General features: G+C 50.7%; 1 protein-coding gene across 5 annotated transcripts in view; it reads right to left on the bottom strand.

Moving 5' to 3' along the window:
- The window catches only part of PDE4C (phosphodiesterase 4C), a 1,009,779-nt gene that overhangs the window by 454,976 nt on the left and 527,412 nt on the right, over positions 1-27,391 (bottom strand). The window lies entirely within an intron of this gene.

The raw sequence follows: 27,391 nt of genomic DNA, 5'->3' as shown, positions 1-27,391 counted from the left end.
CTTCTCACGAGTCCATCAGCGGGCGGTGCCAGCCCGCCCCTGCCCGCTTGCCCAAACTTGTTGCCTGCCACCCCCTTTGGAAATCAAACTCCCTGTCGTGCGTAAGAGAGAAACCCCGCGCCGAACTTTCGCCTGCCCTGCACCCGGCTCACATCTCCAGGAGCAACGGTGCGCGGCAGTTCACCGGGTTCGTGCGCCTGCTGTGGAGATCTGCGTGTGCGATGGCCCGAAGCAGGGTGTGACTGCAGGCCTCAGTGTTGGCAGGACGCCAGATTTCCTCTCCAAGGTTATCAGCTTCCAAATTACGCATCATAACAGCGGAAATGGTACTAGATGAATGTACCGAAGTGACGGATAAAACCCGGGCTCTGCTGACCCGGAAGTACTGACGCCCCCCTACAAGTTGTAATGTTCCAACTCCAGGTGAGCTGCCACGGCCTGGCACCACCTCAATATTGTCCATACGCTTACCAGGTTTGTGTTAAAAAGGCACTCAGTGGCAGCGCTGTGAAGTTGGGAGTTTGTGATAACAAGCGTCGGTAATAAACAAGGGCGTAAGTTGTGGGATCTCTGGCTAACAAACCATGACCCTCAGCGAGCACAATGTTGTGTTTAGATTGCATTTATATAGCGCTTACTACCCCAGACGAGGCGCTGCACTAGTCTCGTGTGCCCATCTAGCCTTTGCGCAAAGCACACGGTGCAAAAAATCGCGGGAACAATTTGCACTTGTCGAAGTGACTTCAAATTTTTGGTGCACCAGTTTTGTGGATGTGTTAAAGAAAAAACTATTAGGTCTCATTTTATGTACCTTACTTCTTTTTTCTCAATTTTGCGCTCCGAGCTAATAGCTAGTGGCCTGCGCGTGCGCTGACCCCGAACAAATACAGGGGCATATTACCAAGCTATAGCGATAATTATCGCTAAGCTTGGTTAGCGGGTATTAAAATATCGCCGCGCTCCGACGATTTTTACCGCTGAGATACCTTGATATTATCTCAAAAGCGGTAAAAATCGTGGGAAATGCATGAATATCGCTGTAAAATCAGCGATCTTCATGCATTATCGTGACAATGCTCTTAGCCATGTTATCCACCTTCCATTGGATACCATGGCTAAGAACTGCTCTGGGCAGCCATTAGCTTTTGGAGATAATCGCGCTTAGCGCGATTATTTCCAAAAGTTGGTAATAGGTGATAGCGATGTTAGCGACCGTTTCCAGTCTCTAACATCTTGGCACGCCCACTTTGCATGTCATTAGCGATAATTATCGCTGACATGCATAGTGGGCCCCTAAATGCCCGCTATCGCCTATTAGCTGTCGCTAACTGGTGTTAGCGACAGCTAGGTAATAGGGCGATGAAATTATCGCCGCTTTAGCGGGAAAAATTCCCGCTAAAGCGGCGATAAGGCCCTTGGTAATATGCCCCTAAATCTGTGCTGAAGTGTAAATGAGCTATTTTGCAAAAAAGCGAGTAAAAAAGAATTTATACCCTTTTTAAAGTTCCACCATTGTCCACACATGACCTTGAATGTTCTGGGCACATCTGCAAAATAGGTGTGCTCCCCACGCCCCACAATGCATGCTGGGGTTTCTCAAATACTTTTGATTGAGCACAACAGGATTATGAAAAATCCCTCCTTTTGTATAAAGAGTGCTTTGGGGCGGGGAGGCAGATGGCTCCAGGGCCGGTGTGGGCATGTCCCGCCTTCAGTCTATGCTGGAGTAGAGAAAGAAAGAATTAGTCTCTGACGAGAATGTTTGGCCCGTGAAAGACTCCGCTCCAATGTTACTCCAAGACCTGAAACAGGGGGGCGGCCTTAGGCATGTGCAAGCTGTGCACCTGCACAGGGCTGCCAAACCCCAGGGGCCGCCACGCCAATATATATCCTTAATATAATAATCCTCTGAGGATGGATACATATTTGCATGGCGGTCCCTGGCAGGGATTTGGCGGCCTCCGGCTCGGTTCCACTTCCAACCACCCTGACCCCCCCCCCTTCTTCACTGGCCTCTGCGCTCCGTCCCACCCGGACCCCCTCTTCCGGGGCCCCCTACCTACGCTCCCTGCCCAGGGCCGCCATGAGCCTAGAGCCGCCCCAGCCTGAAATGACAGAAAAATACCTCTCAGTATTAAATCCTCCTAATGAAATAAGGAATCTGCTGAATTCAGCGCGGGCCTCAGAAACCCAAGGTCTGACTTCTATTAACTGTTCCTCTGGCGCCCTGTCAGCCATCTTTCATTCTGAACAAATTACTTTATCTCACGGTGCATCGGATTGTAAATGTGTAATGCAAGTAAGCCAGCAGGGAGCGCACTGTTCCAATTACAAGTACCCCTACGAGCATCATTACACATTCCTTTCTGAAATCTGATCTTAAAGAGGTGTGGCACAGCGGCCAGAGTGCCTGACTCCGGACCACAGGGTTCACGGTTCGATCCCCGGCTCCTGCGGCAGGTTAGCCCAGCACCATGTGACTCTGGGCAATAGGTTGCTTAATCTTCCCGACGGCCCCCAGCGCCAGGGCACCTCCGTTGGAGGTAGCTGTGCGCTTTACAAATGCTGGTATTTACATTTAATTTACTCCTAACTTGACCTGACAGGCCCTGCTCAAAGGTTCTCTGAACAGACCATGGGTTGCCTCTAAAGAACATTGGACAAAGGGCCGGCTGTACCAGGGCTTTTTGCAGCCGCAAAGGGTTCGATTTGCAGAATTGAGCCATTTGCAACAGCAAAAAGATATGTAAGAAACACAAGCTGTGATTGAGTAACAGGTTACAGAGCCGCAATTTGAGTTTGGGACTACATACTGAATCCGTATTTCCGAAGGGCGTGTTTAGGACGTCCCTTTCAAATACAGAATCGGAATGCTATGTATTAATATTCATAAATGAAATCTGCACTCTCAGGGAAAAAAAAAGGAATTTAAGTGTGAGCGCTGAATATTGCAAAGTGTTATGTTGATTTGTATAACACACTAATCACCCAAGAGGGTATCCAGGCACTAGGGTAAGGTGTGCAGGTGTGTGGTCCAAAGGTGCTTATATGAATAGCCAGGTTTTCAGTTTCTTGAAATTCTCAGGAAGTGAGGAGGAGGAGGCTCTGATGTGTAGAGGGAGGTCAGAGGCTCTGATGTGTAGAGGGAGGTCAGAGGCTCTGATGTGTTGAGGGAGGTCGGAGGCTCCGATGTGTTAGGGGAGGTCGGAGGCTCCGATGTGTTAGGGGAGGTCGGAGGCTCTGATGTGTAGAGGGCGGTCAGAGGCTCTGATGTGTTGAGGGTGGTAGGAGGCTCTGATGTGTAGAGGGAGGTCGGAGGCTCTGATGTGTAGAGGGAGGTCGGAGGCTCTGATGTGTAGAGGGAGGTCGGAGGCTCCGATGTGTAGAGGGCGGTCAGAGGCTCCGATGTGTTGAGGGCAGTCGGAGGCTCTGATGTGTTGAGGGCGGTAGGAGGTTCTGATGTGTTGAGGGAGGTCGGAGGCTCTGATGTGTTAGGGGAGGTCGGAGGCTCTGATGTTTTGAGGGAGGTTGGAGGCTCTGATGTGTTAAGGGAGGTTGGAGGCTCTGATGTGTTGAGGGTGGTCGGAGGCTCTGATGTGTTGAGGGAGGTCGGAGGCTTTGACGTGTTGAGGGAGGTCAGAGGCTTTGATGTGTTGAGGGAGGTCGGAGGCTCTGATGTGTAGAGGGAGGTCGGAGGCTCTGGTGTGTTGAGGGAGGTCGGAGGCTCTGATGTGTTGAGGGCAGTCGGAGGCTCTGATGTGTTGAGGGCAGTCGGAGGCTCTGATGTGTTGAGGGCGGTAGGAGGTTCTGATGCGTTGAGGGAGGTCGGAGGCTCTGATGTGTTAGGGGAGGTCGGAGGCTCTGATGTTTTGAGGGAGGTTGGAGGCTCTGATGTGTTAAGGGAGGTCGGAGGCTCTGATGTGTTGAGGGTGGTCGGAGGCTCTGATGTGTTGAGGGAGGTCAGAGGCTCTCATGTGTTGAGGGCGGTCGGAGGCTTTGATGTGTTGAGGGAGGTCGGAGGCTTGGATGTGTTGAGGGAGGTCGGAGGCTCTGATGTGTTGAGGGAGGTCGGAGGCTCTGATGTGTAGAGGGAGGTCGGAGGCTCTGATGTGTTGAGGGAGGTCGGAGGCTCTGATGTGTAGAGGGAGGTCGGAGGCTCTGATGTGTAGAGGGAGGTCGGAGGCTCTGATGTGTAGAGGGAGGTCGGAGGCTCCGATGTGTAGAGGGCGGTCAGAGGCTCTGATGTGTAGAGGGAGGTCGGAGGCTCCGATGTGTAGAGGGCGGTCGGAGGCTCTGATGTGTGGAGGGCGGTCGGAGGCTCTGATGTGTAGAGGGAGGTCGGAGGCTCTGGTGTGTTGAGGGAGGTCGGAGGCTCTGATGTGTTGAGGGCAGTCGGAGGCTCTGATGTGTTGAGGGCGGTAGGAGGTTCTGATGTGTTGAGGGAGGTCGGAGGCTCTGATGTGTTAGGGGAGGTCGGAGGCTCTGATGTTTTGAGGGAGGTTGGAGGCTCTGATGTGTTAAGGGAGGTCGGAGGCTCTGATGTGTTGAGGGTGGTCGGATTCTCTGATGTGTTGAGGGAGGTCAGAGGCTCTCATGTGTTGAGGGCGGTCGGAGGCTTTGACGTGTTGAGGGAGGTCGGAGGCTTTGATGTGTTGAGGGAGGTCGGAGGCTCTGATGTGTAGAGGGAGGTCGGAGGCTATGGTGTGTTGAGGGAGGTCGGAGGCTCTGATGTGTTGAGGGCAGTCGGAGGCTCTGATGTGTTGAGGGCAGTCGGAGGCTCTGATGTGTTGAGGGCGGTAGGAGGTTCTGATGTGTTGAGGGAGGTCGGAGGCTCTGATGTGTTAGGGGAGGTCGGAGGCTCTGATGTTTTGAGGGAGGTTGGAGGCTCTGATGTGTTAAGGGAGGTCGGAGGCTCTGATGTGTTGAGGGTGGTCGGAGGCTCTGATGTGTTGAGGGAGGTCAGAGGCTCTCATGTGTTGAGGGCGGTCGGAGGCTTTGATGTGTTGAGGGAGGTCGGAGGCTTGGATGTGTTGAGGGAGGTCGGAGGCTCTGATGTGTTGAGGGAGGTCGGAGGCTCTGATGTGTAGAGGGAGGTCGGAGGCTCTGATGTGTAGAGGGCGGTCGGAGGCTCTGATGTGTAGAGGGAGGTCGGAGGCTCTGATGTGTAGAGGGCGGTCGGAGGCTCTGATGTGTTGAGGGAGGTCAGAGGCTCTGATGTGTAGAGGGAGGTCGGAGGCTCTGATGTGTAGAGGGAGGTCGGAGGCTCTCATGTGTTGAGGGCGATCGGAGGCTTTGATGTGTTGAGGGAGGTCGGAGGCTCTGATGTGTAGAGGGAGGTCGGAGGCTCTGATGTGTAGAGGGAGGTCGGAGGCTCTGATGTGTAGAGGGAGGTCGGAGGCTCTGATGTGTAGAGGGAGGTCGGAGGCTCTCATGTGTTGAGGGCGATCGGAGGCTTTGATGTGTTGAGGGAGGTCGGAGGCTCTGATGTGTAGAGGGAGGTCGGAGGCTCTGATGTGTAGAGGGAGGTCGGAGGCTCTGATGTGTAGAGGGAGGTCGGAGGCTCTGATGTGTAGAGGGAGGTCGGATGCTCTGATGTGTAGAGGGAGGTCGTTCCACATCTTGGGTGTGATGTAGAAGGAGCGACCTCCAGTTTTGCTTTTTGCGGATGTGGAGCGTGTGTGAGAGTGAGACTGAGTGTAGGTAGTTGGTGCTGCTCAGGTATTCTGGCCCTGAATGCTAAAAGTGACCTACCTAATGTTTTCTCAAATTCTTGAGCTCTGTGGTGGGCAAAAACAAACCTTAGTCAAGAATATATTACATTTTGTTCAGACATATCTCCTCTGTCTCTAGGTAACCTGGACAGGTAGTGTAGCCGCCACATGACAGGAAGTACACGTGCAGGTTATTAAAGTACAATAAACTCCTTCATGCCCCATGGGCACTGCCAGGTCGTGGGCACGCCAGCGTGGGTTGGCACATTAGACATATGGTAGAGTTGGCGACTGAGAACATTGGAATCCCTTCCACACTGAACTGAAATGCACATTCCTTCCCAGAAACCACCCTGACTCTACCATTAGTGGTCACAACTCCCTCAAAGTGGTTCATGGACCCCTGACTGCTGCTGTTAACCCTTTCCATTCACCGTTCAGGGGCATGGGTTCCTGAACGGGGGACGGAGGGGATGTGGCTGGCACAGGAACGGCAAACATTTAAAAGGTTTTATTGCCAGTTCCATATGCACTGTGAACAGACACTAACTATGGTTTTTAAAAAGGGGGGAAAATGTCGATTGCACAATTTATTTACCCAGAAGTACCGGCTAAAAATCGTTAATTGTACAGGAAGAGAAAAAATGAACACCCGAATGTTCACAGGCGAAACAGTACAGAGGAGCAATGTTTTTTGGCAGCAGCAAAGAAAATTGTGACACTCACTTGAGGCCCGATTCCAATGCGGTTGGGAAGGCCTCCTAGCAGCATATGCTCCATCCAAATCGAATCGGGAACGTGTCTTTCGAACCAAATCAGAAAGTTTTCCAACCAACGGAGTACCATGCGAGTTAGACGTTAGGAATATCTCAATCCGACCCGATGTCATTTGGAATGACCGAGCTGTACGGAGCAGAATCGTGCGTCTCTACGGAACGCGTTTCCAAACACCCGATTACGATGCTGGATTCAGACAGCCTTTCCGAATCGTGCCGTCTGGCTCGAATCAGCAGTCGGAATCAGACTTTGGGGGCCCGTAGCGGGCCCCCCTACACTCAGAACCTTCCCAATTGGGCCCGTGGGGGTACCCATGTGTCCCCCTTACCAGCTATGAACAGTGTGGCAGGCACGAGGGGGGTGCCCGCCACAGGGTGCCCGATTTTCCACAGCCACCCCTTTCTTCAATAGGAGCCTATGCATTCGGTCGGAGCACAGGCTCCCATTGAAGTCAATGAGAGTCCAACCAAATCGTATCTGGAAGCATCCGGATGCATTGTCCTCGGTTAGTCGGACTCTCCCGATTCGAGTTGGTCGGAATCCATTCCCAAACCGATTCGGTCGGAATGATTTCCTAACCGCATCGGAATCAGGCCCTTGGTGTGAGTTGGACGCTAGGTCAGTTCCAATTGTATATGGGGATTTCATGACTTTTAGTTATGCCACCATTTCATACTACGTGATTTTCCTTTTACCAGCAATTACGCATCAGGAAATGATGATAGAGAAATAGAAAATGTATTTATTAGTGAACCTTTCTTAGTCTGGTGAAATTGATAAACTTAGGGTGCCTTTGTGTGTGCCAAAGTTTCTTGATTTCACCAAACTACAGGCTAGGAGTATGGAAAACCAAAAAAAAATTCCCAAAATTACAGCAAAAATATACAAAATTACACTTTTATAGCAAAATTGTGTTAGCTGGTGTCTTACGTGATTTTCTTAAGCGAGTATATACACGTCACATAAAAAAGGCTCGCGTGTTCCATGCAGGACACCAGTTCAAGCAGAAAACGTGCAGGGGGACGACAATTTCTATATAAACCAGTCCCCCAGTTGGCACTCACACGGCGTCTGTAGGCGAGCGTGCGCTCACTTAAAAATATTATGGGAAAATGAAAAATGTGAAACTTCGGGTAACCAAAATTCGAGAATTTAGCCTATTTTCCAAGCATAGGAAACATTTTTCTCCACCTCCTAAAATGTCAAGGCCTACTAAAAAAAAATCACCCAGAAGTATGTCTAGATGAAATTTTGCCACACTCGGGGGTGCCATGGGGGTGTCTGTGACACACAACACTGCTTGTGGTGTCTCAGGAGGGGTTGTGGGGCCAGGACACACAGCTCCCCTGATGTGTTTACAATTCTGCGGCTCCAGCAGCTATTGTGTGGGCCACACCCCAGGGGATTCTGCTAATCAAGTTATGACAATTACTCATACACAGTTTGTGGTTCCTATTAATCCAATATTGTAATTGCCCACGCAAAGCAGACAAAGGCGAGTGATGGCGCGCTGTGCTAGAAGGCACTGAGTGCACAATGACTGAGCATACCTCTATGTGCAAAATAAACACTCACTCGCCTAGGTAAACATTTCCATTCTTGGAGGATACCCTTTTCACAGTGGTCAGCTGTTTATCCACGCCTTCAGATGTACACAGCATCGAGGCTGGAAGGGGTAATGCGCGTCATTAAACATGTATGTGCTTGAGAAAGTGAGAGCTTCTCGGTTACAAGGGCTTGTAACCCGAAGACAGCTCTGTTTGCCTCCACAGAGAGTTCACTTTCACAAGGTTGAGTAACCTGGCCAGGGAATAAGGTCATTTCTTTTGTGGGATGTGACAGGGGGCGGCATTCAGAGATTCCAGCCCAGGTGAGGCCTTTGTAAGTTCCTGCTATTTTTATTTTTTATGTGGCTTCCTAGAATGCACCTTGAAATCGAGGTCTTGCATTTATTTCCTAATTCTTCCCTTTTATTTTTATAATTTGAGGGGGAAAGTTGACTTACAAATTACACCTGTGGATGTCTTTGCTTGTGGGGGGGGTTCTCAACATATGGTAGTGGCACGATATGGCAGAGGAGGGCTTTTAGGTCAGGGGTCACTCCTCAGAGATGTACTAAGTGCCATATGGTATGCAAGAGATAACAGGCCTACATTTCCCACAATGCATTCTGTTGGTCTGCAGCAGGCCTGGGTATAGTTCACGGAGTTTTGCTATGTGAAACTCCACAAAGTTAGAAAAAACCTCTGCAAAGTTCCGCGAGTGGCGAAGTGCAGTGTGAACTGCAGTTTGTGCTGGTATTCCTGCCAAATTCTACCCGAGCGGCAGCTCGCATTCGTGAACAAAGTTCGCGATTGTGAGCGGGGAAAAAACTCCGCTGCACATCGCAATGCGGAGTTTCCTGCACTCCGCGAGCTCCACAGAGTGCGGAGTGCCAAAACTCTGCAAACTCCCCGAACGGAGCGAAGTTCACTGCCCAGGCCTAGGCTGCAACCAGAATCTGCGTGCCAAATGAGAGTGAAGTTTCTACATCAGTGGTGCCCAAGGTATTCCCAGATATGTGCCTGTTTTCAGGAAATCTATTGGAGACCTTTTGCATACTTCGCATCTATCAAGATCATTTTTACACAGTATTTATCCTGAAAATCTGGCAAGGATGAGGTCCTTCTTCCTTAAAGAACTCAAGCCAAAGCCGCCTTACATCTTATAGAAGTGATAACGTTAAAAAGCGAAGCCGCCCATGACAGCTCCAATGGATCGGACATTGAGCACCAGCGTTCCTCCGTTCCATGTGGTCCCGTGGTCACCACCAAGTCTTACGCTAGCAAAGCGAATAACCCTTAAAAATCAAGTGCCTGACTCTGAAGCCCCAAATATTAGTTCCCCATTGAAGGACTGGCCCAAAATTGGGGGGGGGATCTGAATCACAGGAAACATTACAGGGCAGGATCTCATCCTGGTTAAGTGACAAAGGATAGAACCCGGCCAGGCGGGTGATGCAAGAATGACCAGTGCGAGCCGTGTTTGGAACCCTAAGGATACCAAATGTTCAAGAAGCGATGCGAGACATCAGTTTCTGGATGTCTCGCAACTGCCTGAAGTTGAACTCCGATAATACGGAGGTAATGACTTTCAGCAGTTTAGTCCCTAGCTGGTCCCCAACTTGGTGTCCAACTGAAATGGGATCCCCCTCCCCGCTTCCTGTCACCAAGGTTAGGAATTTGGGAGTGATGTTTGATGATAAGCTTTATTTATACACCATGCAAATGCGTTGGTGTCTTCATCTTTTTTCACTCTCAAAATGAATAGAAAACTTCTTCCCTTCCTTCCTTTGAGGGCAGGAAAAACCCTTCTGTGCACTCTGGTCTTATCTAAGATCGATTATTGCAATAGCCTTTTCTTAAATGCTCAGGAAGAAGTTTTGAATAAGTTGCAGTTAATTCAAAACTCAGCAGCCAGTATTCTGTCAGGCACGCCTAAATTAAAATCCATTTCCCCGGTAATTCGCCAGCTTCATTGGTTGCCGGTTAGAAACCGAATTAAATTCAAGGCACTCTGTATAGCATACAGAGCAGTTAACAACTCTGGACCTTAGTTCCTAAGAAGATCTTTATGCCGTTACACTCCCAATCGACTACTGAGTTCCTCCTCAGCCCGCCTCTTAACAGTCCCTCGCACAAAGAAATCATCATGGGGAGACAGATGTTTCTCAGTTGCCACAGCAAAATTGTGGAACACCCTACCCCCTCATATCAGGGCTAGTCCCTCTCTCCTAACCTTCAGGAAGTCAGTAAAAAAATGTGGCTCTTTAACCAGTAATTAATCATTCTAACTGCTCTGTATTTACTGTCTTCAACGCCGAGACACCTTTGGGTATTTGTGTGCTATACAAATTGCATAAATAAATAAATAAAGAAGTGTGTGAAAACATGCCCCGCAGTAGTGGTGACATGCTCTCCTAGAGTGAGTTTCTGGTCTATGCGGACTCCCAAGTTTTTGACCTCTTTTTCAGGAGTAGGGGCAGAGCCCAATTCCTCTGGCCACCAGCTAGGAGTCCAACTCACCACCGCATCTCCAAACAACATAATCTCCGATTTCTCTGCATTAATTCTAGGGAAGTTGTCCCTCATCCAGTCAGAAATGGCCCTCAAACCCTCCGAGAAGACGGCGTGAATGTTGGGATTAGATTTATCAAAAGAGGGTAGAAGCTGAGTATTGTCAGAGTAAGAAATAGGACTACATCCTAATTTCCTCATTAATCCCGCCAAGCGAAAAGGACCCATGTTAGTTGTCTGACTTCTATCAGTAAAAAAAGATAACCAGTCCTCGTCCGGCTTCCATCCTAAGAATGACCAGTCCCCATCAGGCTTCCATCCTAAGAATGACCAGTCCTCGTCAGGCCTGGCATCATAAGAATGACCAGTCCTCGTCAGGCCTGGCATCTTAAGGAGGACCAGTCCTCGTCAGGCCTGGAATCTTAAGGAGGACCAGTCCTCGACAGGCCTGGTATTCAAAGGATGGCCAGTGTTCGTCAAGCCTCCCAGCATCCTAAAAATGACCAGTCCTCATCAGGGCTCCCAGCATCCTAAAAATGACCAGTCCTCGTCAGGGCTCCCAGCATCCTAAAAATGACCAGTCCTCGTCAGGCCTTCCAGCATCCTAAAAATGACCAGTCCTCATCAGGCCTTCCAGCATCCTAAAAATGACCAGTCCTCGTCAGGCCTCCCAGCATCCTAAAGATGACCAGTCCTCGCCAGTCCTCCATCCTAAGGATGTAATATGGAAAACAAGGGGACCCCAATAAGTAAACCTGGGGTAAACTAATGATTTAGAAAAACAATGGTTCTTATGTGGCCATAAAGGTCCATGGAAGGAAGCAGTGTCAGAATTAGTGACGATGCGCTAGATTCGAGATAGATAATAAATATCTCAGGGAGCGATAAATAATATGAACAGGGACATGTCAGTCAAAATAACATTTGTTATTTATTTTATGAAATTATGCAAGAAAAAATTCAGGTACTCATAGTAAAGTGACAACAAGCGTAACGTGCTAAGGGAGGGTGACTTTAAAATATAAACATCGTATTGACAACACACAGGAGAACTCCTCAAGAATAAATTATACAAAGTGTACAGAGTTCTTGTTGTAGGGGTTCGACGACGTTTCGAACTCAGCTATTCGAGATCATCTTCAGGACATAGCAATTGAGAGCAAGCTGAATTCAAAATCGGGCGGTGCCGGCGAGAACGGTATCGAGAAAGTAAGTACAATGCCCCAAGGGGCAGGAATTCCTGAAACTTGGACTTGAAAGTGTGGAGCTATTCCCACTGTGACTGACGTCCACCCATGACGGTGCTAATGAGTGAAGGAGCATGCAATTGGAGCAATTACTTGAAAGTGCGTGAGGAAGGGGTGCTTATTTCGGATTTATCCGATGCAAAGGGCTAAAAACCACAATGTGGTCTATCGGGTCAAGGCTGCCATGCGAAGTATGAATCTTCGATTGCCGATTATTTGCTATTCTGGACTGCATTAGTAAGCCTGACATCGGAGAGGAGAGCTGCATGTCCTGCTTCTCCGGAAGGCGCATTGAATGTGGAAGCACAAGGATAAACCAGTCCTCGTCAGGTCTCCATCCTAAGAATGACCGGTTCTCGTCAGGCCTCCCAGCATCCTAAGGATGACCAGTCCTCGTCAGACCTCCATCCTAAGAATGACCAGTGCTCATCAGGCCTCCATCCTAAGAATGACCGGTTCTCGTCAGGCCTCCCAGCATCCTAAGAATGACCAGTCCTCGTCAGGCCTCCATCCTTAGAATGACCAGTCCTCGTCAGGCCTCCTAGCATCCTAAGGATGACCATTCCTCGTCACTCCTCCCAGCATCCTAAGGATAACCAGTCCTCGTCAGGCCTCCTAGCATCCTAAGGATGACCAGTCCTCGTCTTGCCTCCCAGCATCCAAAGGATGACCAGTCCTCGTCTTGCCTCCCAGCATCCAAAGGATGACCAGTCCTCGCCAGGGCTCATATAGGTAAGAGTACGAGTGTTTATTTTATTTAATTCGGCTCTTCCCTGGCATAGAATTTGATTTCCCTAATAAGCTCTGACTGACCAGCAGAGATTTGACTATCAATATTCCTACCAACGAGCACTTGATCAGGGTTATCATTGATGTCGTAGCTGCAGGTTTAAAGGTATGTCCAGTCGACAAAATCTTCGGGTTGCCTTTTAATAGACCCTTGCAAATATGTATGGACAGATATTGTATTTTTAGTTCATTTTATTCTTATTCAGGATTGTAACTTTGTTTTAATCTCTTTAAGAGCAGTTTACAAAGAATCTCACCTTATTATGTATTAGGTGAGTTGAAGGTATTGAGATTTGAGACCAAATGAGTATGAATGTAGTGTTGGTGGTTTGTGGACTTGATGGGAATTTCTAGGCAATTAAATAAAAAGTTAGAATTTAAATTTATATTGATTTTATTTGCAATTCGCATTTCTTATATTGAATAATTTAACATCAAAATGAGATTGGTTTTTGTTATGTTATGATATGTATTATGTCTTGAATTAGTTCTTAGTTGCCATTTGTTTTATGTTTCTACATAGGATAATTTATGCAAGATATTGCTGTATTAATCATGAAGTGGGAGTATCTGTTTTTACCTGTCCTGAAGAAGGTGGTTGTAACTTTGTAGCACACCGAAATGCATCAACGCTTACTGTTGTTAAATTTGACATTCTCAAAACTACTCACTTTTTGCGGATTCCTACAAATTAACTCCGGCCAATGACAAAAGTATATGCCTTTTGTGTGTTTACCCTCATTGGTGACAAAAGCTTTTTTATTTGTTTTTAACTGATTTTAATTTATGTTTTTTTTTCATAAATATGTATGTATTATTCAATTTGACTGATATTAAATGTTGGTAAATGTGATGATTAATAATTGTTGTGCTGGTCCCTTTAATGACTGGTTCAGATGATTGCATGATCTATGAGACTATATAAATGCTTAGTGTTGTCCTAGAGAATTGACTTTTGATAAAAAAAAATAAGTGCCACAGCCCGCATCAGGAGACCATTGCAGCTTGCACCCCCCATTGCCCCTGCTAGTGTTGCCAATGACAGTACCAACACAACTACTAACCCTCAAACTCCAACTAATGTGACAATTCAGACCATTCCAGACCTCCAATGCTATAAGAATGTTTGAGCGGAAGGTATTAGTCATTTTCGATGTACACGGAATGAAAAATCAACTGTTGCTGTGCTTATCTCTAAGTTAGACAAATAGTGCCACCATGTGGCAGACTGTCATAAGTGCTGGTGTTGCCAAATAAGTGCAGGTGCCGAGCATCGGAAATCACCAGCTCAAATTAGGCACTAGCACCAGGCTACCTTTACGCACTTCAAACAGAGCCCCCAGGGCCGGCTCTAGCGCGGTGCGATAGGTGCCACCGCACTGAATGTTGACTTTAGGTGAGACGCCCTGTTTGCAAATATATTATCGCTTGAAAACCACCCGCTGCCCCATTCCTTGCCTACAGCAATTTTCAGGCATCAATAAAAATGTCAAGATTGCTCCAGTGATTAATGTTCTTCCTGGAGAGAGATGGAGTTTTGTCCAGTGGAAGTTTGCCTCCTCCTAAGGTAGCTCAGAGGGTTAATATGCCTGCTGCTAAAAACGTGTGCCATGCAGATCACAAAGTGCATATCATTTTAATGGGTCAATGGGTTACTGCTACTGTCAGAGAGATCTTTTTAGGTCTCGTCCTTTACCATTCCGAAGGAATGGGAAATGGCGAGAATTCAAGTGCTCGAACTGATTGTCAAACCACCGCATTTTTTCGTGGCGTTTTCTTCGAGTGCACGTGGCCACAGGCACGCGCTTTTGGCCCATACACTTTCATGGCCATCTGTTCCTCAATGTCCCTCCCACCCTTCGTTTGATCTTGCCGCGAGTTCAGGCTAATGGCCCTCCCCCCTCCCCCAGCACAGAGCGCGCATCGCGGCCGCACAGCACATCAAAGGGCTTCTCCCAGCATGTGCTGTGCGGCTTCTCCTCCCCTAAATATGTGGCCGTCCGTACTTGTGTTTCCCGGCCGCTTCCCGGCCGCTCTTGTATTTAATTAGCAGCAGCAGCATTTCTCCTGCGCCAGGCCACATCAAAGGCTCTGTGCCACTTTCACCCACACAGCAACACTTACAGACACGCAACGCCACTCACACCCACGCAAGCCCACTATCATCCACGCAACACCACACTCACCCACGCAACGCCACTCACCCAAGCAACACCACCCACACACGCAACGCAACTCATCCACGCAACCCCATTCATCCACGCAACCCCACTCATCCACGCAACGCCACTCACACATGCAACGCCACTCACACACGCAACGCCACTCACCCACGCAACGCCACTCATCCACGCAATGCCACTCACACACACAACGCCACTCACACACGCAACGCTACTCACACACGCAACAACACTCACACACACAACGCCACTCACACACGCACCGCCACTCACACATGCAACGCCACTCACACATGCAACGCCACTCACACACGCAACGCCACTCACACACGCAACGCCACTCACACACGCACGCCACTCACACCCACGCAAGCCCACTATCATCCACGCAACACCACACTCACCCACGCAACGCCACTCACCCAAGCAACACCACTCACACACGCAACGCAACTCACACACGCAACGCCACTCACACATGCAACACCACTCACACATGCAACGCCACTCACACACGCAACACCACTCACACACGCAACACCACTCACACATGCAACGCCACTCACACATGCAACACCACTCACACACGCAACGCCACTCACACAGGCAACGCCACTCACACACGCAACGCCACTCACACACGCAACACCACTCACACACGCAACGCCACTCACACACGCAACGCCACTCACCCACGCAACGCCACTCATCCACGCAACACCACTCACACATGCAACACCACTCACACACGCAACGCCACTCACACACGCAATGCCACTCACACACGCAATGCCACTCACACATGCAACGCCACTCACACACGCAACGCCACTCACACACGCAACGCCACTCACACACGCAACGCCACTCACACACGCAACGCCACTCACACACGCAACGCCACTGTTAGAACCGGGAGTCTCTGGTTGGCAAAGGTAAGTACCTTGGCCCAAGTAGGGACCCCTAGTTCCGGTCAGGGCGACGGAATAACCCTCTGAGATAACCCCTGCTCACCCTCTAGGTAGCATGGCGCGAGCAGTCTAGGCTAAACTCGGAGGCAATGTGGATAACATTTGCACTTAACACAGCAACAATCCCCAATCCACCACAAACTGAGACCACACAGGTAAGTATATATAAAATATAACTTTATCTAGTTTCAGCAGGTAAATGAAGCAGTTGAATGATAATCACTTCTTTAGAACACATAGCATTTTAGCTTAAAGGTTGCACTTAATTTCTAGGATGGTACTTGTAAATAGGCAGTTCTGGTCATTCAAAACAATAGTCTCAGGTTTCAAATCAAAAATAGTCTCTAGTCTCTTAAATCAGTAGGTAAGAAAATATGGCCACTGATTCATAATTGTGATGCTCTCAACATGAGCAAAGAAAACAATCCCAGCGTATGAGCTATGCCAGGGAATCAGCCCCTCAAGCACTGGTCCTCAAGCGCTGCAGATGCGCCTCACCGCGCGGCCCAGGGACTCTCCTTTCTGCAAAACAATGGTTGAAGGAGGGTCAAGGGGACTATGTTTATAGACCATCCGAACTCAATACCCCTAATCAAACTACAACGAACACAAAGAGTTGGAGGGTCTGCTGGCAAACAGTGCTGAGTCTAAAAGGTCCTGTAAAGGAGACCACTCCTTTGCATTGCACTAACCCAGACCTAGTGGTCACATGACACAAGCCTCTGGTCGATATCCTATCAGCCCACCCATTTGGCGGAGCCTCGTCATGTAGGACGTCTAACCAGAGTGGTTAGTCAAAGCCCAGATGAAATGGCCAGACAACACACACTACTGGTTCAGATTGTTAAAGTGTCCATGCCACAAAGTGGTGCTGAAAAAGTGCAGTGCAAAAAATAAGGAATGAAATAAGTGATATTAAAATGACGGTCGAGGCAAAAGAAACATTTTTATTGGTATTCACCAGGACGCCAGGTTAAAAAAGAAGTGTAAAACAGTGTGAAAAAATCACTGTGATGCTTTGCTGTGTTATGGATTAGGCCAACATGTTTCTGCCTATGGTGAAACTACACCGGCATTCTTCAGGGCCAGATACAAAAGATATTGCTACTGCAAAGATACACTCAAATGTTAAATGTGTAAATTGAAAAGAAAAGGACAGACCAAATCATTTGTTTAACGAGCTGTCCCAACAGGTTAAGTGGTCATGTAGACCATCCTACCGTATCCATCCGAATCAGTAGTTGGATAGAGAATGTGATCCTGTAAGTGGAAACAAAAACCACAACTACTGTTTGTTCTAAAACATAACAAACTTGTCACATGTACAAAACATTTTATAGACTCAGCAGGGCCAATTCGTACTAGAACCGCCAGACACAGTAAAGGTTGCATTTAGAGTAAACCAGCAGTCATTGCTAAACATTATTTTCGAAAATGTATGCGACTTACCCAGCAGTATGTGGGAGTCAAGCCTCACCTCACCCGGCAACGGCTCGGAGATTGAGGCCCCGCTCTATGCACAGAAAAAAATAGAGCATGTAAGCCAAGGTGACTCAGGGGTCTCCCAAGTCTCCCTAGTCAGTGTTAAATTATACTATCTGTGCATATAAAAAACTGATTGTGTGTCTACCCATAAAGATCGCTGTCCCATGGAGAACAAAGAAGGGTGAAACTGTTAGACAAGGCAAGTCTCTGACTGACAGGGTCAACCAGGAGTGTATACCCCCATTACCCACACAAGAATTATGAGGTAGGCAGTTAATTGATCACTCAGAACCCTAACACAATCAAGAGATAGAAATAAACTGTGTTACTCAAGAGTGAAATTAGATGGGTGATAGAACTGAGTGACAGGACCTTAGCCCTGTGCTTAGCTGTGAGGGAATAACAAACACTACTCAACCTACACTTGTAACTATCAACTAATAGGTAAAGAGTCCCTCAGTAAGCCTAAAGAGCCTGGAGGAGCGTGCCCTGGTCTGTCTACTCACCTCTCCGTCGGTACCTCTCGGCAAAAACCAGAGCCGAAGGGAAGGCAACGAGGAGAGGTCAGGCTCGTCTTTTTATATTCAGCTTAATTGGCAGAAACGGCAACAGCTGTTAGCCTATCGCCGTTGTCGATATTGCGCGAAACCATACAGCGCGCATGCGCCGCAGAGCGACGCTACTCAGCCTACAGTGTACAGAACACCGGGCATGCGCGATACCATGAAGCCTGCCACCGCGTACTGGAGGTGTGTCTGAGGTTGAAACGATCGCGCTGGGCATGCGCGAAGAGGTAGCGCATGCCCCAAACTTGGTGACCAGGCGTCCGTGGTGCGCGCATGCCTAGCAGCATGCAAGCAATGCTCCGACACGGCCAATGGTGGTCTAGCGATCGTTTTACACTTCTTTTTTAACCTGGCGTCCTGGTGAATACCAATAAAAATGTTTCTTTTGCCTCGACCGTCATTTTAATATCACTTATTTCATTCCTTATTTTTTGCACTGCACTTTTTCAGCACCACTTTGTGGCATGGACACTTTAACAATCTGAACCAGTAGTGTGTGTTGTCTGGCCATTTCATCTGGGCTTTGACTAACCACTCTGGTTAGACGTCCTACATGACGAGGCTCCGCCAAATGGGTGGGCTGATAGGATATCGACCAGAGGCTTGTGTCATGTGACCACTAGGTCTGGGTTAGTGCAATGCAAAGGAGTGGTCTCCTTTACAGGACCTTTTAGACTCAGCACTGTTTGCCAGCAGACCCTCCAACTCTTTGTGTTCGTTGTACTCTCCTTTCTGCCCCAGGACAGCCTCACTCGTTTTCAGGCTCCGGGCGCACCTCGCCCTGCAGATCTCTCTCGTCCCCCGCCCCGGCCGGTCCCCTTTCCCCTCCCGCCCGCTCTCGACACTCCAACGAGCGGCGGGGGAGGAGGTGAGGCTCACCTGGTGTGGGACGGCAGGCCAGGGGGGACGGGACGCGGTTCGAATCCCTCGGCGAGGTCAGCTCACCTTTTACCGGGCCCGGCGGTGATCACGGCAATTCTTCGGCACCTCCCGCAGCTTCAGCGGAGGAGGCCAATCCTGTCGCGGCCCTCAGTCGAGCCCCTCTGAGCGCGAGGCCACCAACCAATGGCAGCGCGGCCTCGCCGATGACGCTCCGCAAGCTCAGCCAATCACGGCACCAGAACGCTGATGACGCTACGCCGCACGGGCCAATCCCGTCGCGGCGTTGGTGAGGGGGCTCGGCTCCTTCCACCAATGGGAGCGCGGCGGCTTCGATCTTCGGCCCCCGCAGCTCCTGGTCACGAACGGCAACTTCTAGGGGTGATCCTGGCTCCGGGCTGCGGCGGTGATTTGGCGGCAAAGGGTTTTACAGGGCGCTGGTCAGAACTAGACCCCCCTCTCGACCTTGCCACCACCTGGGAGCGGATTTCACGAGGGGAGGCTCCACAAGCCTCCGACCCTCACTGTTAATGTGCCGATGAGCACACCGATCCCTTCCTCACGCTCCGCAGTCCAGCACCACGCGTCTCGGGTCCCAACAGCACGATTTTGCAGCTGTTTTCTGGGATAGCTTTAGGAACCTTTAGCCCTGGGTTCCCAACAGGAGGCCAGCTCTTCTCAGGCCCTTGGAGATTCAGTTGTAGACACAGCACACAGCAGAGTCTTGGCAGTTTCAAGTAGGCAGGGTCATAGCACACAGCAAAGTCCCTTTCTTCTCCTTAGCTTCCAGGTGGACAGTAGAACAAGTCAGCCCTTAGAGCACACAGCAAGGCAGTCTTCCTTCAGTTCTCTAGCTGTCCTCCTTCCAGCGAGGGTTCCTTCTTGCTTGCAGAATTTCAGAATCTAATCTTCTGTAGTCAGGGGTCCTTCCCTTACACCCCTCAATGTCTTTGAAGTCTTTGTGCATGGAGGCCCTTGGTCCAGTCTAAACCAGTTCTGGGGGTTGCGGAGCACTGAGGTGTCTCTGGTTTTCTTCTTCCTGTCAGCTTCAGGGCCAGGGGGCTCAGTTGACCACCAGGAGAGAGCTAATGTGGGGGAGGTAGGCAGGCACAGCCCAGCACTTATCTGGCATTCCTTCCTCCCTCCTCCCAGGCAGGCAGATGTGCCCTTTCATCCCCGGGATGGCTCCGACCCTCTCCTCTGGGGCTCTGCAGCCCCTCCCTGTCACATCCAGACCAGGCAGGCATTCCACAAACCCAGGCACACAGAAAGGTTTAGACAAGAGAACAGCCACTTTCTAAAAGTGCTATTCTCCAACACAGGATTTAAAAACACCCTTCACTAAAAGATGTGTCATTAAATTCTGAGTCCAGGGATATCTTTCACTTATGTCCCATCTTGTTCCTAGGGGAAGATAGGCTGGTATCACATGGGCCCAGCCCCCTCCATGTTACTCTATGGAGCAAGATAGTCTTACAGCAGTGAGCACACAAAATGGCTGCAGCCCACTACCAGAGCATAGTACCTGCACTAGCACATGCTCTACCTTATCCATACACTGCACCCTGCCCAGGGGGGTACCTGGAGCCTTCCATAGGGGTGACTGATGTGCACAGACAGGGAAGGGTTAGGCCTAGCCAGTGGGGACACTGGCCAGGCTGACATGGCAGTCACTGACTGCACACAGGCCCTGCGCTGGCAGGCCTGAGTCGCCCTTTTAAAGCTACTCATGTGGGTGGCGCAATCTGCGCTGCAGGCCCACTAGTAACATTTGTCATCACCAGCCCTGGCACACACAGTGCCCTCCACTAGGGACTTCGTGGTGATACAAATATGCCAATTAGGTATACTCAATCAATATCACAATTTACAGAAGGAGCACTTACACTCTGACACTGATCAGCAGTGGCAGAGGGTCCAAAGCATCTAAATCAGCAAAAACGAAATCCAGCACAGCATCAACACACATGAGTCAGAGGCAAAATATGGGGGAAGAACCACGCCAAAAGGTGTCAGGTCTAACACGTGTCCCCTCCAGCTGAAAGTGGGGAGAACTACCCAACCTCTTGGGAGTCCTCATCACTAAGGCGGAAGAATCTGGACAGACCGTCAGCATTGGCGTGTTCTGTACCAGGGCGGTGCTCCACCGTAAAATCCATCCCCTGTAGGGAAATGGACCACCTCAACAATTTTGGATTCTCACCCCTCATCTGCATTAACCATCTGAGGGGCCTGTGGTCGGTCTGAACGCGGAAGTGAGTCCCAAACAGGTAGGGCCTCAGCTTCTTCAGAGCCCAGACCACAGCGAAAGCTTCTCTTTCAATGGCACTCCATTTTTGTTCCCTGGGGATTAGCCTCCGGCTAATGAAAGCCACAGGTTGGTCTCCTCCCTCATCATTGATCTGTGAGAGTACTGCTACCACGCCTTGCTCTGAAGCGTCAGTTTGCACAATGAACTCACTGGAAAAGTCAGGTGCCTTAAGCACCGGTGCTGTGCACATGGCAGTTTTGAGGGTGTCAAAAGCAGTTTGACAGGTGTCAGTCCAATTCACTTTCCTGGGCTGATTCCTAGATGTCAGCTCTGTCAAAGGGGCCACAATGGTGCCATAGCCTTTGACAAACCGTCTGTAATACCCAGTGAGACCGAGAAAGGCTCTCACCTCAGTCTGAGTCTTGGGGGGTTCCCAAGCCAGAATGGTATACATTTTTGCCTGTAGGGGCGCCACCTTGCCGCTCCCCACCTGCTGTCCCAAGTACACCACAGATCCCTGCCCTATCTGGCATTTACTGGCCTTGATCGTGAGGCCTGCCTTCTGCAGAGCCTTCAACACTTCAGTGAGGTGTTGCAGGTGTTCCTCCCAAGTGGAGCTGAACACCGCAATGTCATCCAGGTAGGCTGCGCTGAATTGCTCCAGCCCTGCCAGTACCTGGTTGACCAATCTCTGAAATGTGGCGGGGGCATTTTTCAACCCAAAGGGCATGACACGAAACTGGAAGTGTCCTTCTGGCGTTGAAAATGCTGACCTCTCCTTTGCCCCGTCAGTTAAGGCAATCTGCCAGTACCCTGAAGTCAAATCAAAAGTACTCAGGTACTGGGCAGCTCCCAACCGATCCACCAGCTCATCAGCTCTGGGGATGGGGTGCGCGTCAGTCTTGGTGACCGCATTGAGCCCACGGTAGTCCACGCAGAACCGAAGTTCTGGGGTGCCACCGGGGGTAGCAGCTTTCTTAGGCACTAAGACCACTGGGCTAGCCCAGGGGCTGCTGGAGGGCTCAATAACCCCAAGCGCCAACATCTTGGAAACTTCTTCCTTGATGCTAGCTCTGACCTTGTCAGCCACCCTGTAAAACTTGTTTCACAGGCATGCTGTCTCCAGTGTCCACGTCGTGGACGCACCACTTGGTGACACCTGGGGTCAGGGAGAACAGTGGGGCGAACTGACCCAAGACTTGGCGACAGTCCTCCTGCTGTTCTGGGGTCAGGGTGGGGGAGAGGACCACACCATCCACTGACCCATCTTGCTCCTTGACTGCCAGGAGGTCAGGGAGAGGATCACTATTCTCCTCCCCTCCAACATCTGTAGCCATGAGCATAGTTACTTCAGTCCTCTCAAAGTGGGGTTTGAGGCGGTTCACATGTAGCACTCTCAGGGGCTGCCTGGGAGTCTTCAGGTTAACCAAATAGGTAACCTCGCTCTTGCGCTCCACCACCTCATATGGGCCAGACCACTTGTCACGGAGCGCACAAGGCTCCACTGGCGCCCTCACCCACACCTTCTGACCAGGTTGGAACTCAACCAAAGAAGTGTTCTGGTCATACCACCTCTTCATTTCCTCCTGGCTAGCCTCCAGGTTCTCTTGAGCGAGCTTCCTGAAGCGCTTGGTCTGGTTGCGAATGGCCAGCACATAGCTGAACACATCCTGAGGGGTTTTCCCACGGGATTTCTCCCACCCCTCCTTCACCAGAGTAAGAGGCCCTCTGACAGGGTGGCCATACAGCAACTCAAAGGGACTGAACCCTAAGGATTTCTGAGGCACCTCCCTGTAGGCAAACAACAGGCATGGCAACAAGACATCCCATTTCCACCTCATGGGCTCCTCCAGGCCCATGATCATGCCCTTCAATGTGCGGTTGAATCTCTCAACCAAACCATTTCCTTGAGGGTGGTAAGGAGTGGTGAATTTGTATGTCACCCCACACTCACTCCACAGGGACTTCATATACTTAGAAATGAAGTTTGTCCCTCGGTCTGAAACGACCTCCCTCGGAAACCCCAACCTGGAAAAGATCCCCATCAGGGCATGGCCCACCACTGGGGCGGTGACTGTCCTGAGCGGAAGGGCTTCCGGGTACCGAGTGGCATGGTCCACCAAGACCAGGATAAACCTGTTGCCTAGGGCTGTCTTGGGATCCAGGGGCCCCACGATGTCAATGCCCACCCGCTCAAAAGGGGTGCTCACCACGGGGAAGGGTTGGAGGGGGGCCACGCGCTTCCCTCCACTCTTGCCACTGGCCTGACAAGTCTGGCAAGACTTACAAAAGGCAGAGACATGCGTCTTCATCTGGGGCCAGTAGAAATGGGTGACAAGCCTGTGATAGGTCTTGTCTTGCCCCAGATGTCCTGCGAGAGGCACGTCATGAGCCAGACCCAGTAGGAAGTTCCTGAAGCGCTCCGGTACCACCAGCACACGGGCTGCGCCGGGCTCAGCGAACTTAGGCTCACTATAAAGTAAGTCATCCTCCCAATAGATCAAATGCTCCTTGGACCCCAGGCCTGCGGCCTGGTCGGCAGCCTGCTGCCGCACACCAATGAGAGAAGGGCACTCCTTCTGAGCCTGGCAGAATTCCTCCCTGGAGGGACCACCCTCTTGCTGCCACTGGGACAGCTCAGGCAATTCCCCTAGTTCGGCCACCTGCTCCCCTGTAGGTTCCAGGGCATCCCCCTCTGGGTCTGCCTCCTCCTGGACCGTGGGAACAGTGGGGGCCGGTTTCCCGCGCCCTCTACCCCTTCCTCTCTTGGCAGGTCCCTGGGCCACTGTTCCAGGCTCCAGTTTTGCTAGACCGCCCTCTCTGGCTGTCATTGCACGGGTGGACACACAGATCCACGCAGGCAAACCCAACATCTCCAAGTGAGTCCTGTGCTCCACCTCCTTCCATGGGGAGCTCTCCAGGTCATTACCTAATAGACAATCTACAGGCAAGGCATCACTTACAACAATCTCCAAAATACCGGAGACTCCTCCCCACTCAAATGGAACTTTCGCCAGCCTGCAGTAGCGCACTGAACTGTCAGCTGCCACCACAGGCCGGAGTACCTGGGGAACAATTTGCTCTTCAGACACCCACTGACACCTAACAGATGTCACGCTGGCCCCTGTGTCTCTCAGAGCCTCCACCACCTGTCCATTGATGGTCACCTTCTGCCCGTATTTCTTAGTGTTTTGGGGCAGCAAGGTTTCCTGGGCCATCTCTTGGTCTCCTAGAGAGACAAGGGTCATCAATGCTAACCCCTCCTCCCCACTAGAAATCAAATCCCCTCCCAAAGCTACACTGGCCAACGCCGGAGCTGGAGCTGGAGCACCCGTGGGTGCTGATTTCTTCTTTGGACAGCTTGGAGCAATGTGCCCCACCTCCCTACATGCATAGCAAGTGAGGGTCTTCTTGTCCTGCGGGCCCTTATGGGGCCAGGACTTCTTAGGCTTGGGGGGTTGAGACACCTTCTCTTGGGAACTACTTTGGGGCCCTTTAGAAGACTCCTTTTGATTACCCGTGTCCCCCCCACTCTTCTGCTGGGGACCCTGTCCACCTTTGGCTGGGGTACTTACCACCCCCTTGTGGACCCTGGTGCTCGTCCACCAGTCCGCCTCTTTAGCAAGCTCACTGGGATCAGTTAACTTGCTATCCAAAAGATGCTGGCGCAGCTCTGGGACACATAAACTACTTAAGTGCTCCCTACTAATCAAGTGACACAACCCCACATAATCAGTAACTTTGCTGCCCTTCATCCAACCTTCCAGTGCACGTGTGTACATACTCACACACTCCACCCAAGTACTTGAATCAAGCTTCTTGAAGTTCCTAAACTTCTGGCGGTACTGTTCAGCAGTGAGCCCATACCTGAGGCACAAAGCCTCCTTCATGGCGGAGTAGGACAAAGCATCCTTTGCGTCTAAGGGTGCCAAAACATCCCTCCCAGAGGCCTCAAAATGCTTCCACAATCCTGCTCCCCAATTCTTCTTAGGCACCTCATTCATCTGTAAGGCAAGTTCATACGCTCTGAACCACGCATAAATATCCTCACCCCTCTGATAATTCTGTACCAGATCCTTTGGTATGTATACCTTACCCGCCTGTACTGGTTGTGCGCTGCCACCATTAGAACTGGACCCCCTCTCTTTATATTTGAAGTCCAACTCCTTCATGCTCCTCTCATGAGCCAATTGGAGCTTCTTTTCCTCCAAAGCGAGAGCATGCCTTCTCTCCTGTGCCGCTCTCTCCTGCGCCTCTTTCTCAACTTCTAGGCGCAGTCTCTTCTCGTCGGCTTCCGCTTTGAGCTTCAAAAGCTCAATCTCATGGGCCCTAGCTCTCTGATTCTCCTCCACCTCCTCGGGAGAAATAATCCTACTGGAGTGGGTGCTGCCGGCCCTAGACGCTGGCTTCGCCACTGGCAAATCACTAGGCAGAAAAACAATCTCCTGTGCGCCACCCTCTCCAATAGTAGCTTCTAGTTCACCATGTTTGGCCTCCCACCAGGCCCTCAGAGCTGTCCGTAGCTCTTCCTTGTTTGCGCCGCCCCTTACTGGGCATTCAAGCTGTCTGCAGACTTTTCTCAGTTGTTCCTTGTTATAGGTGAGCAACTCGTTGATGTCGAATTCCACTTCCACTTCGACATTCATGCTTTGCGCGGTCTGAGACATGGTACCTCCTACCCTTTTTCAACTAAAAAGGTTTCACCAAAAAGAAAAAATCTTGCGCAACCTGTTCCGCTAAACTAGACTAGTGATGTACAAGAAATCACTGCAGGTCAAGTGCAATTATTAGTTCAAAATCCGCACCGCGAGCCACCAATGTTAGAACCGGGAGTCTCTGGTTGGCAAAGGTAAGTACCTTGGCCCAAGTAGGGACCCCTAGTTCCGGTCAGGGCGACGGAATAACCCTCTGAGATAACCCCTGCTCACCCTCTAGGTAGCATGGCGCAAGCAGTCTAGGCTAAACTCGGAGGCAATGTGGATAACATTTGCACTTAACACAGCAACAATCCCCAATCCACCACAAACTGAGACCACACAGGTAAGTATATATAAAATATAACTTTATCTAGTTTCAGCAGGTAAATGAAGCAGTTGAATGATAATCACTTCTTTAGAACACATAGCATTTTAGCTTAAAGGTTGCACTTAATTTCTAGGATGGTACTTGTAAATAGGCAGTTCTGGTCATTCAAAACAATAGTCTCAGGTTTCAAATCAAAAATAGTCTCTAGTCTCTTAAATCAGTAGGTAAGAAAATATGGCCACTGATTCATAATTGTGATGCTCTCAACATGAGCAAAGAAAACAATCCCAGCGTATGAGCTATGCCAGGGAATCAGCCCCTCAAGCACTGGACCTCAAGCGCTGCAGATGCGCCTCACCGCGCGGCCCAGGGACTCTCCTTTCTGCCCCGGGACAGCCTCACTCGTTTTCAGGCTCCGGGCGCACCTCGCCCTGCAGATCTCTCTCGTCCCCCGCCCCGGCCGGTCCCCTTTCCCCTCCCGCCCGCTCTCGACACTCCAACGAGCGGCGGGGGAGGAGGTGAGGCTCACCTGGTGTGGGACGGCAGGCCAGGGGGGACGGGACGCGGTTCGAATCCCTCGGCGAGGTCAGCTCACCTTTTCCCGGGCCCGGCGGTGATCACGGCAAATCTTCGGCACCTCCCGCAGCTTCAGCGGAGGCAGCCAATCCTGTCGCGGCCCTCAGTCGAGCCCCTCTGAGCGCGAGGCCGCCAACCAATGGCAGCGCGGCCTCGCCGATGACGCTCCGCAAGCTCAGCCAATCACGGCACCAGAACGCTGATGACGCTACGCCGCACGGGCCAATCCCGTCGTGGCGTTGGTGAGGGGGCTCGGCTCCTTCGACCAATGGGAGCGCGGCGGCTTCGATCTTCGGCCCCCGCAGCTCCTGGTCACGAACGGCAACTTCTAGGGGTGATCCTGGCTCCGGGCTGCGGTGGTGATTTGGCGGCAAAGGGTTTTACAGGGCGCTGGTCAGAACTAGACCCCCCTCTCGACCTTGCCACCACCTGGGAGCGGATTTCACGAGGGGAGGCTCCACAAGCCTCCGACCCTCACCGTTAATGTGCCGATGAGCACACCGATCCCTTCCTCACGCTCCGCAGTCCAGCACCACGCGTCTCGGGTCCCAACAGCACGATTTTGCAGCTGTTTTCTGGGATAGCTTTAGGAACCTTTAGCCCTGGGTTCCCAACAGGAGGCCAGCTCTTCTCAGGCCCTTGGAGATTCAGTTGTAGACACAGCACACAGCAGAGTCTTGGCAGTTTCAAGTAGGCAGGGTCATAGCACACAGCAAAGTCCCTTTCTTCTCCTTAGCTTCCAGGTGGACAGTAGAACAAGTCAGCCCTTAGAGCACACAGCAAGGCAGTCTTCCTTCAGTTCTCTAGCTGTCCTCCTTCCAGCGAGGGTTCCTTCTTGCTTGCAGAAAGAATCTAATCTTCTGTAGTCAGGGGTCC

Source organism: Lissotriton helveticus, chromosome 12 (genome assembly GCF_964261635.1).
Source record: "Lissotriton helveticus chromosome 12, aLisHel1.1, whole genome shotgun sequence".
NCBI classification, from domain to species: Eukaryota; Metazoa; Chordata; class Amphibia; order Caudata; family Salamandridae; genus Lissotriton; species Lissotriton helveticus.
This window is presented reverse-complemented; position numbering and strand designations above follow the sequence as displayed.